Here is a 14,925-nt window from a genome sequence, read left to right as displayed (position 1 = left end):
AAATCCCCCTGGGACAAGAGGGATGCTCTGTCCTCGGGCATGGGACAGCACCTTTTCCTCTCCCCAAGCACCCAGCACCTTCCCACTGCCCTCTCCAAGGAGGAGAGCAGTCCCCACCAGCACAAGGGAGGCAGGGGACAAGGATGGGCAATCACGCCTCCGAATGTACAAACCTTCACCTTGCTGCTCAACAAAAACCCTGCCAGGGCTTACACCAACCTCGTCCTTCCTCTGGCCCCGCTCCCTCCTACCCTGGCAAAGCAAACAAGGCAAAGGGCTCTGTTGTTTCAGACCCCTGAGCAAAGAGAAGGACGACAAAGCCGCCCATCCTCCCCGCCTTGCATGTGACGAGCCACAGAAGAGCAGCGCTGCTGCCAAGCCTGGTGACTAAAGGCCAAAGAGAGAGGAGATAGAGGAACACAAGGGGCTGCTTGTTTGGGTTTTGTTTGGGGAGTTATTTGAAATTCAGCAGCGACTGGGGTTGGAGAACAGAGTCCACTCAGAGCCTCTCTCTTCCCATTCATCCCTGCCCCGGCGAAGGAGGGAGCGGGGGATGCAGGCTGAGGAGCAGGGAAAACAACCAGGCTCCTTATAAGAATTCCTGCCTGGAAGAGGCAGCCTCTGCCCACGGGGAGGCATTGGAACCTCGACTTCATCGGCCTCACAGGGAACTCGGGGCAGGACAAAGCCCTGATGCCAACAGCAGCCTGGTGCCCAAGGAATCTCTCTCCTTGCTTTTGGCGAAGCTTTGCCACCTCCTTCGTGAAGGTCAAGTAATTTTTTTGCCTCTGCCTCAGTTTTCCCAGGTGTGATGTGAGAGTTACACCGTCACATTTAGATAATGGGGACATTCCTAAGCTAAAAGCTGAAAAAGACTGAAGTGATTTCAGCGGAGCAGAAAAAAAAAAGAAAGCAGAAGATAAAGATACAGATTGGGTAAAAACAAATAACATGCTGTGGAAAAGGCAATGTATCAATCTAGGACACAGTGAGAGGGAATATTGCCAGGTTTCCAGATATTAGGAAGACACTATCTTTGACCATGTCTAAAATATTTTATCTATTTTTGTGCTTGGCTTCAAGAAACATGAATTCACAGTGAGACAGGGTTGCAGAGAAAGATCACTAAGATGATCAGACTTGCCACAAGATCCTGGTGCACTTGGCGTTGCAAAAGGAAAATGAAGAGAAAATTAAAATGCTATAATTAAAACTCTGAGAAGGAAGCACCAAGAGAATTAAAAAAAACCCTTTAAACTAAAGGGTAATGATGCTGTGAGAATAAACAGGCTTGATCTGGCAGAAAAAATATACCTGGCTTGAGGTTTTAGCCACCAGAAACGTTATTGCCCAGGACAGTGAATCTTGTATGATTAAGAAGGAAATCTCCCTGCTGCTGTTGAGGTGGATTTCATTAGGAAGGCAACGGCCTTTGGGAAGTGGCCTTCCAGTTCTGTCCTTGTGTCTTTAACGCAGAGAGGTGGAAACTTCTCCACCCCTCTGCAGCTTCCATCTGTAGAGCTGGACACAACGGGGGCTTTGCTTTATTGCCTTTCTCCACCCCTGAGATGCCTCCTTGCTGTTTCCTCTCAGGTGTTTGGTGACTCATCAGCAACCAAGTGGAAGTTTTCTTCTCTAACCTTACATCAAAGTCTCCGGTGGCTCAAGGACTCAGGTGACAGCCTGCAAGTCTGACTGATGGCCTTCTGCAGGCAGCAGAGACTCCTTCCTTTTCTCTGCTAATTTTTAATTTAAGGTCCTCCAGCTCTAATGCCTTATCCTCAAGGATACACAAATTTTAGGGGTCCAGGGCAAATTCCAAGGAGCAACCTCCTCCTGCTAAGATATAGAATGATAAAAGCTGGCACACATTTAAACTACTCTGGCCAAGACCATCAGAATTTCTCATTGGAGAATGATCTTTGTTTCCAACCCAAACCATTCTATGATTCTCCTCTGTCCTTTCTGAGCTGTCTCCTCCTTCTTTGAGCCACAATCTCCTGGTAAAACCTCGGGGGGGGGGGGTGAACACCACAGAAATGGGGACAGAAATCTCTTCTCCACTCACTTCCCTCCTGCCTGACTTTCTTCTTGATGTCAAGGTGAATGTACCCAGGAGAGCTGAAAGACACATCCAGAACCATCTCCCGCCCCTTTTAACGTGGCAGAAATCTTTGCAAATGGGCAAATATGAACCACATGATGAAACGATCACTCTGAGTACAGTGACCCCTGATCTTCTCCTGTTTTTGTTATCCCATGATGTCTCTCCCCCTCAACCCTACCCTCACATTCCTCCTGCAATCATCACAGGTACCATGAGCATATCACAGAATCATTAAGGTTAGAAAAGATCATCGAGTCCAAGCATTAACCCCCATATTTACAGCAGAGGGACGAGGCTCTTTAGGGCTTTTCTCCCTACAGGTGTGACTCAGCCTCTATCCCGTGTTTTAATCTCACCTACAAGTCAAAACTTGGTGCATTTCCATTGTCTAATTTTTGGCAAATTTAAGTGAAAAAAAAAGAGATTTTCAATTTTCACATGCACAATGAACCTAAATTACATGTCCTTTTCAGCCAGGATGCTGATAGATGTGGCTCCAGTGCCAGAGAGACCTTCATTCCCTGTGAACTGCTGCTTTCAGTTTCTGAGATGCTGCTGTTCCAGAGACAGAGCTCCTTGGAGACCGAAAGAAAAGATGCAGAGGCAAATCCTTCACTCCCCATGGAGACTGTATTTGGTCCTTATTCCTGTTTGGTAATCTCCTGCTCCTTTCTGACATATCTCTGCCCTCAGATTCTCATTCCACCACTCTCGTAATACCTGGCATTCAGATCAAAATTTCTCAAGTTCTGGGATTATGAAAGACAGATAATATTAAGAAACAAGTACAAGTAATACTTAAAATAAAACCCGGGTATGATTTTTGAATCACTAAAGAGCCTCATCATGGTCCATATTCAAGATTAAAAAAAAGAAAAAAAAAAACACCAAAAAAACCCCAAAAAAACCCTAAGTAACTCAAATTTGACAGGCTTCAGTTTCATAATTTCCAAATTTTTTTCTTTTGTCTGTGTTTCATGACTCAGTGAGCAAAGATGAGCCCACAGATCTCTCCATTCAGGCCCATGGAACACTCAGAGAAGATTGTTCTATTGCCAGTTAAACCCAGCCCTGCTGCAGCTTTTAGGGAAGAGCCTCTGGAGGAGCAGCAGTGTGACCCTGCTCAAGGAACGAGAGGTCCCTCCTCACCCCTGGCATCATGCTTGTCCCTCACCACTACCAGGTATTTTTGGTCCCTCAGCACCTTGTTCACGCTGCTGTTTTAAACCGGCTGTCCTGTGCTACCTTGTTCTCATTGCAAAAAAGAAATTAAAGCATATATAATCAAACAAAAACCAACATCAGAAAAAAAACCCAATTTAAAAAAAAAATCCACTCATTAATAAAAACAGAGGCTGAAAATATGCATATTTCACTGGAGTCCTGAAGCAAATGACATCTTCTCAGGAGAACACCACTGTGGACACAGGCACATGTGTTTTATTTATAGCTCGAGTTTTACTGCAGTCACTCAATCAAGCATGGCCAGGGCTGTGTGTAGGCAAATGTGGCTCATTTCTCCCCAGCTCAGCTTTAAAGGGCAGTTAACAGCCTGTCCAGGGGGTTTGGTAGGGATGTTATGAGCACAACTTAATCACAGAAATAGAAAAATGTCGCCCCAGGAATGCAGCTGCAAGAGAGGGAAGCAGATCACCCCCTTGCTGCCTTTCCAGAAAGTGGACCATGATATGGGGATGCTCCCAGCAGGAACCAGGCTCCCTCTTCCTGTCAGAACCCTGACTGGAGGCTCAAATCTCCCTCTAAGTGCTCCATTTATCACCTCTTGGAAGTGTCTAAATCAAGGGAAGGCATCTCTCTGACAGCTTCACCCAACTCCTGCCACAAGTCACAGCATCCACGGAGTCGTCGTGGGATGAACCCACCAGCCCTGTCCAAAGTTCATAACAATTCACAACAATCACAGTTCCTTCTGCTGGCTTTCCTTGTCTGCCCCTCTCTGATGTCCACTGCTCTGCAAAGAGACCTCTCAATTTATTTAAGGTGTGATACACATGACGAGGTGTGGGTGCAGAATACAGATGCTGGAAGTGAGGATCAAGTGGAACATTTAGTCTGATTCTTATTGGTGTCACCCCATTCCCTCTCTTCCCTCCTTCAACCTCACTGCTGCTCCCTTAAAATTGTCTAAAAACTTTCCTGGAATAAAAAAATGTAATGATTCTTCTCTACGACCTCCTCTGAACATTATGTCCCTTGCCTAAAATTTGCTGTTGAATTTAGAGGATGTGCCTGCATCACAGCACCACGGCAGGACCTGCACAAAGACACCACCACCAGGTCACCCACTAACCCCTTGCACCTCGCCCTGACTCTGAGCTGCATTTTCCCCTGCAGAGTGCAGCTCTGCCCTCCTGTCCTGCATTGTGGCAGGCTGGCAGAGATCATCTTCCTTCCCAAACACCCAGGAATAGATCTGGGCCAGTCCCATTCCCTATAAACTTGCACTTTGCAGTCCCAGATGTCATCCCTGACGTTTAGATCCACCTCAGTCTATCTGCTGGCTTAAAGCAAAGGGGATGGCAACCAGAATCCTCCTGACACAGCAAATCTAGGGAGGAGAAAAGGGGGAATCAATTTTTATAATACGTGTTTGGCACTACATGATAGGTATAACTCTAAATGCAAGCCATAAAGTTGGAGAGGATTATAAATTAAATCCATTCTGTCCCTTTTAACTAAAAAGTGACCTTACCATAGAATTAAATGTGGTTTTTACCGAGTGATCTATGGAGCTGTAAAAGTGCATTGTGGCAGGGGGATGTTACAGTGCAGAGAGGAGCCCCCAGACAGGCATCTCCACCCAGCTCAGCCCACGAGCTGCTGCTTGATTTAAAATGAACACAGGGCAACAAGAGCTGAGGATTTCGCCCCTCTCCCTGCCAGAAGGTGACTCATGTCCCTGCTGGGAACAGTTGCTGGCCAGGTTTTCCTCTGAACAGCCACCAGTCTTGGGATGAGAGGATGCTGCCTCAGAAGATGTTCTAAAACATTTCTAAAAATTTAACAGTCTGCACAAAAGCAGGGCAGTTTTTGGATCTGTGTCCTATCCCTGTTTAGTTTACCAAGCCCTAACTACAGCACGAGAGGGGGAGAGGGTTAGAAAGTACCCTGGGGTTCATCTAAATGCCACAGTGGTCATGAAAAAGGCGATGGAAAGTCCTTGATTGCCCCCGTACTGACTCCATCCCCCTGCTCCAATAATCATACAGGAGAATCTGAAATACAAAAGACTTGACATTGTAATCCAGCCCAGAGGACACAATTTAGGATGTTCCTGAATGCTTTTGAATGGCCAGAAATTATCAGGTTTTGTCTCACAAGCAGATATGGTTTCAAAGCCACTGCTGGGTTGCAGGCTGGTATTCATGGATAAAAGCTCTGAGCTGTGAGAGACTCAGCGCCCCCCGGAACACAGCACAGGACTGAAGGCTGTTCCACTTCCAATCCCTACAGCAGTGAGGAAAATCACTTCCCCCATGAAACAGATGCTCAGGGAAGTCAGTGGTGTGTTACCTCATTACTGCTGAGAAGTGGTGCAAAGGAGGAGCCAAGAGCCTTCCCAGATACTGAAAGTCCCTGAAACTTGGACAAAAAAAGTGCTGCCAGGTCTGGCTGTCTCTCCTCTGTGCACATTGGGCTGGTGTTGCCCTGCAAGCCACAAACACTAATCAAAGATTTAGATTAGGTTTTAGTTTTGGATATTGGGATTTTTGTTTTTCAAGGTAAAGGTTGTAAAACATCGGAATGGACTTCAAAGGGAGGTGGTGGAGTCACCATCCCTGGATGTGCTCAAAAATATGTTGACATGGATGATGGTGAATGTGGTGGTGGTGCTGGGTTCACGTTTGGATTTGGTGATCTTAAAGGTCTTTTTGAATTTTAGCAGTTCTGTGATTCTATGAAACAGCAAGCCGATTCAGGAAAGCAGCCCAGATGGTCAAGGTTATGTTGGAGACTCATCTGAGCTGCCACACCCCACTGTGACAGGACACGGAGGCCAATGGCTCCCTTCTCATTTTGGCCTTTCTTTTTCTCCTGGTCACTCATTATTTATTAGCATTATTTCACTCAGTAATGGCATTTTTGCCTGCAATTGTACTGTTGGACTGCACAGGGACAGAGCCCAGTCTCAGGAACCATCTGATGAACTGTCCCAGGAGCTGAACTCGATGGTCCTTGCGGGTCCCTTTCAGCTCAGGATATTCCATGATTCTGTGTGGAATCCATTCACACCATGGATTTGCTACCCAGGAAACACGAAGCTCTAGCCAGGGGATGGCATGGGGCAGGGATTATTCCTAATAAACCTTAGGGTCAAGACTAAGTCACAGGTGGGGAGACAGAGAGAATTTTGTTCTGTGGCAGCGAGTTGCACCAGGTCCCTGAATCAAAGAACAAGCCCTGACACGTATTATTGATTAATATTTGATGTGATATTTCACTGACTGAAGATCTGCAGGGGTTCATATCCCTGTACACACAAGAGATGCTGGGGCAGCGAAGTACTTGCAAGGATTAACCAGGAGAAAAAGAAACTCTGATGGTCCCAAGGTGAAACCCACTTCCACTCCTGAATTAAGGAGGAAAGGTGTCCTAAAAAAATCTGATTTTACAGAGCACAGCCATGCTCAACCTCAGTCAGAACCTCTATCAGCCACCGTGGTGCCAACAACAGCATCCTATCTACCCAGGTCTCCTTGCTATCCTCTCACTTTGAATATTTACCAATGTCAGAGATTTTATTCTTAAAGGGGAAGAACAGTTACTGTAGCTAATAGTTCACTACAGATTCTATGAAATAAATCCATTAATCGGCAGACTGTGCCCTGGGCTGGGCCAGGCTGGTGTCCCCCACCTCCCAAATCTGCCTATCACACCAGTGCAAAAATGCCAGGCTTTGTGCTGCTGTGCATTTCAAAGGTATTTGTGGCTAATATTTGGCAAAATCCAAGTACTGCAGACATCCAGACCCTGCTGGATCAAGTCAAGAACATTGGGAGGACACCAGCAGCAGCCCTGATATCCAAATAAATAACTAAATTTTCCTGAGGGAAAGGGTGCAAACAAATAGTTCAGAGATAGCAGCAGCTCTCCAGGAGCTTCACAGAGGAAAAGGGCTGAGCTGGAGATGAAGCACAACCCAGATGTTGACCTCACCTCTGCCAAAGGTTCACTTTCCACCTAATTCAAGCCACAGACCAAGCAGCTGCCTCAGTGCTCAGGAGCTCCCCATTGGCCATGCTCATATTTGGTGTTGTGCAACCCACGGTGATCAAGGGATGTAAATCCAAAAGGGCTCACCAGGAAAAGTGCAGAGACACAAGACAGTGTTGATCAACAATTTGGGAGGAAATAAAGCATAATAACTTTAAATGATTCACTCTTTTGATGACCCAGGGAACAAGTCTCCACAGAGAAAATCAGGGTTCAGGAAGAGCCCCAGCTGCCGGTGCTTGATGAGGGTGACTGGACAGAATAATTACACCCCCAAAGTTACCTTCCAGGCTGGAAGCCTGGAAAAAACCCTCTTTGAAATGCTCTTTCCCTGACTGTCTAAGGAGCTGCAGCCATCAGAGCGACACTTCCAGGGCAGGATGGGCCCCTGAGTGGAAAGGACGGCTGGGTAGCCCTGTTAATCCCCCACCCCAATTCTGACCCCTGCGCCGGGCTGATTGATTTCCTTCCCCCCGGATTACACTGCCTGCTCTGTAATCAACAGCAACTTCAAAAGGGCTCAGCACTGAAAGAAAACCTCCGAGGGACGGTGTTGAGTGGGAAACAAACACAGCATTTGGGTTGTAATTTGAGGTGGGAAGCTGGGGTTTTAATAACCACCTCGCCGTGGCCTGCTGGGCACCTTGCAGCTCATAAATTGCATTTATGAGAACAGGAGGCTACGGGGGGGGTTTGAGTCCACAGGAAAGGCAGCCGTGCCTGGTGTGGCGCATCCGAGGCGTTCGTGGCCGTTGTGTTTAGCACCAGCCTCCCTGTCACGCCCCAGCGCTGTCACCTGCACGCAAGCAGAGCCCGCTGACCCAGCTCCAGGACTGGGAAGAGCCGTGTCCTATTTACATCCAACCACTCCTGCGGGCAAGGGAAGGGAGGTGAGGAAAATCAGTGCTTTGTCCCACATTCCCCTTGCCAGGCAAAATGGAAATAATTGTGGTGAGATCTGCATTTAAGGCCTGTTCAAGAGAAAGGGGTTTCTGTTCCCTGAACCTTCTAAGATGAGCTCCAATCCAACAAAAGCACAAAGAGCTGTTAGGAATCACAGTTGGCTTTACAAACCATCTTCCCGACCCCCAGCACTGCATCCCGTGGTGTATCTGATGCTGTTGACAGTCAGGTGATACCCTCAGGGGCACTCCAGGATGGTCTTAAAGGTCCTTTTGGGAAGATCATTGCTCCTAACCAGAAGTCAAAAGCCAGACCAAGCAAGGGAGGGACCCACCAACCATCAGCACCAGGAAGGAGATGTTGCAGCTTGTGGTGGAGCATCCCCCCTTTCCACATCCCAGAAAATTCCCAGCAACTGCAGAACAAGCCAAGGCTTTTCCCAGGACGACAGAAAAAGATATTCACAAAAATATGAATATTTCGTGGTATGGGAGTAAAAGAATGTAAGCATCACATCTTAGGGCAAGGTGTGTGTGCATTTCTGACCAAAGATGCTGTGGCATTGCCTCTGGTCACAGCCCAGCCAAAAAATCAGTGTAAGACTCCAGAGAGAGGAAGGGGCATGGACTTGCCAAGAAAGGCCTTGTCTAGAAAACTGGGATCAGGTCAACAGGACATCAAAACAGGCCTTTGTCCCAACACAGGGAAGGACAGTCTCTACTTTACTTCTTGAGGGGTTGTAAGGCTGTCTCACACCATAACAACAGGTTTTTCTTCCACTCAAAACACATCACAACCTTAGATTTCAGCCCCCAGACCTCAATCCCGATCAGATTTCCTCCCTTCTGAGGAGGCCACCACAATGGGTGCTGCCACACAGCCCCACCCTGGAGTTTGTCCTGCATCTTTAAATACCCTGCAGGCCTCCTGCTCACCAGGAGGCAGCTGCTGGGGGCAGCTGTGTCCAGTGAGGGCATCAAAATCTACAGCAGTTGTGTCCCATCTTCACAGAATCACAGATGCTTCAAGGTGGAAGAGACCTCTGGAAATCACCTCATCCAGCCCATCTCACCATCTTCCTTGGTCGTGGTAGAGGAGATCCAGACTGAGGATTGCCCATCTGGGGAATGTCACTTCCAGTGGCATTTCCATGCCTGCAGGCGCTTCCCACAGTTTCTGGTCCCTGAGGGATGCCTTGGGTATATCTACAATCGTGTCAACTCTCACAGCAAGGATGCCCTCCTGGTGTTTCCACTCATCCCACTTAACTGGATCCCCCAGCCAACTGGCATTCTGCTGGGATCTCTCCCAGCTTCCCCCTTGCCCTCCCAGCTCTGCTGCTCTTCTGCCTGTCACCATCTCTCCTGCTGGTAGTGGCATCATCTCCATCTGGAGACTCTGAAAGTCCCAACAGCATTGCTATCCCTGGTAACATATCTGAAAACCCCGAGCTGGCAGGAGCCAGCGAGTGACACGGGACAGGAAATACTGAACATTGTTCATGTCATTTTTTTAAACGTTCAGAATATGCAGTGAACATACATTCACCATCTGGTTATTCCTTCACTTGCCCTCGTGGCTGACCTGCGAGTGGTAAAGTGGGAATTTGGATGTGATTGGAAGGGCAGTGCTGTGTCCAGTGATAGGATCTGATGGAAAGGCTTGGAGCTGTGTCAGGAGAGGTTTAGACTGGATTAAAGGAAAAGGTTTTTCATCCAGAGGGTGGTCAGGAACCAGAATAGGCTCCTCAGGGAAGTGGTCACAGCATGGAGACTCCCAGAGTTCCAGTTTGGACAACACTCTCAGCAACATGGGGAGATTCTTGGTGTTGCTCTGTGCAGGTCTAGGAGCTGGACTCGATGATCCTTGTGAGTTCCTTCCAGCTCAGGGCATTCTATGATTCTACTGAGATATGGGCAGCTCAGAGACCCTCTGGCCTCCTCAGGGTTTGTCTACCCACAGGTGGACGTAATTCACATGTTCCTTAGCACAGTCTTACACTCCTTTGGGCTGCATTCATCAGAGCAGACCAGGCACTGAATGTCCTTTGTCATGGACTCTCCTTAAACCAAAACTCACCCCTGCAGCCATCAGAGCTTCCCTAGAAACATGCTGTGCCTCGGGGAACACTTGCAAGGCAGCATCTGATCACTGAGGAACCGCAGCACTGCCGAGCTCCATCCCAAGTGTAAGTGCCAAGACAGCTCAGCCCTGCTCAGGGGAGAGGTTCATTGACATTTACACATTTAACATCACCCACGACCTGGGAGACAGCAGCAGTACAGGCTGCTAGGTTACAGAGATTTTTCCTCTCCTCCCATCCCTGATTTCTGCCATAAAAATCAGAGGCTCTGCTGTGATTTTACCTTCACAGACAGATATCCTTGGGGCACATGCAAGAACCAAATTCCCTCACCATCGACTGCACACGATGAGATTGCACTAAGCTCCAAAAAGAGAGGTGCTTACCCTTGCCCCTTCCCTTGTATGCACGAAGGTGTGGAGCATTTCATTAGCAATTAACCCTTGTTTCAGCTCAATAGAGCTGATCAGATTGTGGAACAACATCTGAGAAGTGGAGATTAGCAGGCCAAGCTCTTTAGTACTTAAGGCACCAGTGCAGCTACTCAAAATCAGATTTCCCTTTCTTCCCTGGCAGTTGATTAAAGCCTTTTCAAGCAGTTCTTTCCAACCTGCAGATGTTTAAGTCAGGTGATGGAGAAAAATTCTTTTTTCTTTTTTTCTTCTGGATGGGAAATAATGGCAGCAGCATGGACCTCAAGTATCTCAGGACAAAAATCAGGCCCAGAAAACAGACCTAAGTGTGTGTCTGTCTGTACACAGGCACCAAAGCAGAGCTTTGGTAGGCATGACCACAGCGCAAACATGCAAAGGCTTCGGTAGAATAGTTCCAGAAGGGAGAAAATACTCTTAGAGCAGGAGCTGAATCCAGAAATAGCCTGTGAGAGGATCAATTCCTGCTGCATACTGATTTATTCAGACCTTTCGTGGTGGCAAAGCCCTCTATAACAAAATATCTGATTACAGGACTATGACCATAAATTCCACACGCCCTCGAGCAATGGCCAATGAATAACTGACTTGTTAAGGGAACGGCCCTGCACAATGAATAAATCTACCAACAGGGCTTTCGATACAAAAGACCCCACTGGGACAGATTTCCTTGTGAAGGTGTATCGACTTTCATTTGCAGGAACCAGCAGATATTTGTTGGGAGGAGATCTCCATTGTTACACTGCTGCTCAACAACATCCAGCATAAAGCCTGACTCCTACCCCAGGCTTGATAGATTGGAATATCCAAGTGGGCTGGACTGTACAAAGGACTATTTTGCAGTGCTCCACAAGGTTCTCCTGGAAAAGGAGGTGTTTAATCCAGAGAGAATCCAAGGCAGGTGCAGGAGAATTGCCCGCTTCACTTGTAGAAGGACCTCAAGAAATTAAGGACTGAGAAAGGACAAGAAAAGATGGCTCTGGAGGAATGTTTAAGGATGGACGTGCTCACAGTCAAGACACAAGAAGAATACATCATTCCTGGTGCTCGGCCCGTGCCCTTCACCTCAGGATCCCAGAGGAAATGTGGTTTGACCACATCCAGCTGGACACACAGCTGGCACAGAGCCCCACCCGGAAGGAGGAAGCCCGGCTGCCCCATTTCACAAATGAGAAATCCAACGTGCAGAAAGACCAATGTCTTAATTAAGTGTGACCTGACCCCTGCCCTGAGCCACGTGGTTTGGCAGGGGCTGAGATCAGCCCCGTGATGATGTCCTTGGCCCACAGGGAGGATTGCACTATAGCAGCTTTTAAAACCAGCCACAGGGTTTTGGTGTTGGGTAACCTAAACTTCAGCGGTCTGTGGAGCTGTTGGCTTAAAGGATCATCCCCAGAGAGACAGGGGCACAGATGGGACAGAGACAAAGTGCTTCAGCTCCAGCTCTATCCTAGCACAGCTATCATGATGACCCCTATCCCAAAAACATTTAGACAGAGAGCTGTGCTAATTCTCAATGAATATGGAATAGGGCACGTCTGCCAGGAATGGGATATTCCTAATAGCTAACAGAGGGGAGGAAGAAAAGAGCCATTTTGCAAACAGCAAGGACTTTGTTATAGGCCAGCTGAGCTCAAAAACTGAGGGAACATCTCCATCTAGCAAAGCCAGCCTGGAAACAGGCAGCTGAGAAGGTGAGTCTGCAGGTGGGAGTGCTGAAATCATGGCAGGAGGTATCACAAGACCTGCCACTGACCAAAGCTCGGTGCTCAGAGAAAGAGTTGGCAACAATAAATAGCGGTACATACACACGGCATGCACGAAATGGTGCCCCAAACACATGCAGGATTCCTCTGTCCTGCTCCCAGGCCATGTCAAGTCAGCAAACAGCAGCTCTACCTGGAGTAAATCACCAACCAAAAACTAAGATGGTACTTGGGACTCCTGAAGGAGGATTTTATATATTTTATACATTTTATACATCTTGTTTCATACACTCACTTCAGCCAACATACAGTGCATCGCATGAGGGGACACCCATCTGTCCCAATTTTTACCCCTCCCCAAAAATATCTATATTTCCTTACTAGGTCTGTGTCCATTCTTCCTCCAGATGCCGTTTGCTTTCCCTGATCCTCCCTGTTTCAGGGATAAGGCATGACACCAAGCACGGCAGAGTTTGCCACTTCAACAGCTCGTTTGTCATCAGCTGGTCACTCCTTAATCAGTCTTTTATGGAGGGATATTTCAGAAGAAAATGCAGAGGGAGTAGGAGAAGGAAAGTAGGAAACCATCCCTGGTTTAATTTTGATAACATTGGCAGGGAGTGATTCGCTCCAACAAATTAAAATCAGCAAATCTCTCATTTTCTCTGACAGAGGTAACCAATTAAAATTTTCATAAAGGGGGCAGTGATGTGTGTCTGCCAGACAGAGTCACCAATCTAGCAGCCCTCTGATTTAAAATATTATCTTTCCTTTGCTTTTTTTTTTCTCTCCTCTTCCCTCAGAGCTTCCTGGAGCAACATGACAGATTATCTCAACATAATCAGACTAATACAAAACCCTCGCTCCAAGAGGCACCGCGAGGAAATTCTGAACTCGAGATGTGACAACAAATGGATGTTCTGAAGGGACTTAATTTACTGCTCGTTTTCCTTTCCTTTATTTATTTATTTTTTTATTGTTGTGCTTTGTAGCCTCAGCAGGCTGTAAACCACATTAGAGAGCCAAATATCACATGGAGTGCATGGAAGGGAAAGGGAATTACACTCCCCCTGTGGGCTGCCCGGCCAGATTGCTCTCCAAGAGAGAAGTTTGGCTTCCAGCTGATGGTTTCTTAAGTTCTAATGAAATGGCCCCAGTAGTAGGTCAGGGATGGGGTGGAACAATTGCCTTTTTGACAGCAGGACCATTAAGGAAGGGTACAAGGCAGGTGGGACCTCCAACACTGGGATGCTGGAGGATGCTAAAGACCAGCATGACATCTGTAGTGGTCCTGACTTGGAGAAACGAGGGTTGCCCCAGCTCCCTGCCATGGTGGTTTGGGACTTAGAGGGCTGCTCTCCTGTGGATTTGGGATCTGAGGGGGTCACACATGACTCATAGAATCAAAGAAAGCTTTGGGTTGGAAGGGACCTCAAAGATCATCCAGTTCCAATCTTCTGCCATGGGCAGGGACAGCTTCCACTATCCCAGGTTGCTCCAAGCCCCGTCCAACCTGGCCTTGGGCATTTCCAGGGATGGGGCATCCACAGCTTCTCCTGTCAGCCTGTGCCAGGGCCTCAACTCCTTCACAAAGAAGAATTTCTTCCTAATATTTAATCCAAAGGAATGCAGTGCATTTCAAGTCAAAAAGAGCCCCTGCCTCTCCAGCACAGGTGGGGCACTCAAATACTGTTTTGCCTGGCAGGGACATGGTTCAAAGCAACTGAGATACCAAGAAGGAAACCCCTATCCCCACCTTGCAGAGGGAACTGTGCACCAGTTCTTTCCTTCCCGTGCTTCAGAGCCCCAAATCCCCACCCAAATTTATGGATGGAGGTCAACCCCCCATCGGCATTTAATTCTTAGTCAGGTTCCCCCCAAACATGAGCATCACCCTCCTGCCCCCTTTTATCCCAGCAAACTCCAGGCAAGCAGGGACCCCGGGGAATTTGGGGAAAGGGTCATGAGAGGAACTCAGGTGCATCCTGTGAATGGTGAACACTGGGATGTGATGGCAACCCCTGGGCTTTGTCTGCAGCCACATTTGAGCCATTCCAATCCATGCTGCGACACCAAGCACAGCTCTCCTGCAAGCCTCCAGGCCAGGTGCCAGCTCCCTTCCCTTTGAAGGCTCTCCTGGGGATGTGAATTTTCTCCAAGGGGAGGAGGCGAGCTGGTTCCAGAGACAGCCTGTCATCCATCTTGAGGAAAATACTCCTCTCCCTCCCTAGAAAGGTGGCGACCAGCATTCCACAAGCCCGGGATCAGGCCCGGAGAAAAGCTTTGAGTCATTTGTTTACCAGCACAGGTTTTCCTGGAGCTAATTAATGAGCCAAGCTGATACTCTGCAACAGGTATCGATGACAGAGGATTTCTGCTACACTTGAGCTACGGGAGGAGGTGAAGCTGGATCTGTGAGCACACTGCCTCCCCTTCTCCCTCCCCCCAAGAAACTGGGAA

The sequence above is a fragment of the Aphelocoma coerulescens genome, chromosome 2, assembly GCF_041296385.1.
Source record: "Aphelocoma coerulescens isolate FSJ_1873_10779 chromosome 2, UR_Acoe_1.0, whole genome shotgun sequence".
Classification (NCBI taxonomy): Eukaryota; Metazoa; Chordata; class Aves; order Passeriformes; family Corvidae; genus Aphelocoma; species Aphelocoma coerulescens.
Note: the sequence above shows the minus strand (reverse complement) of the source record.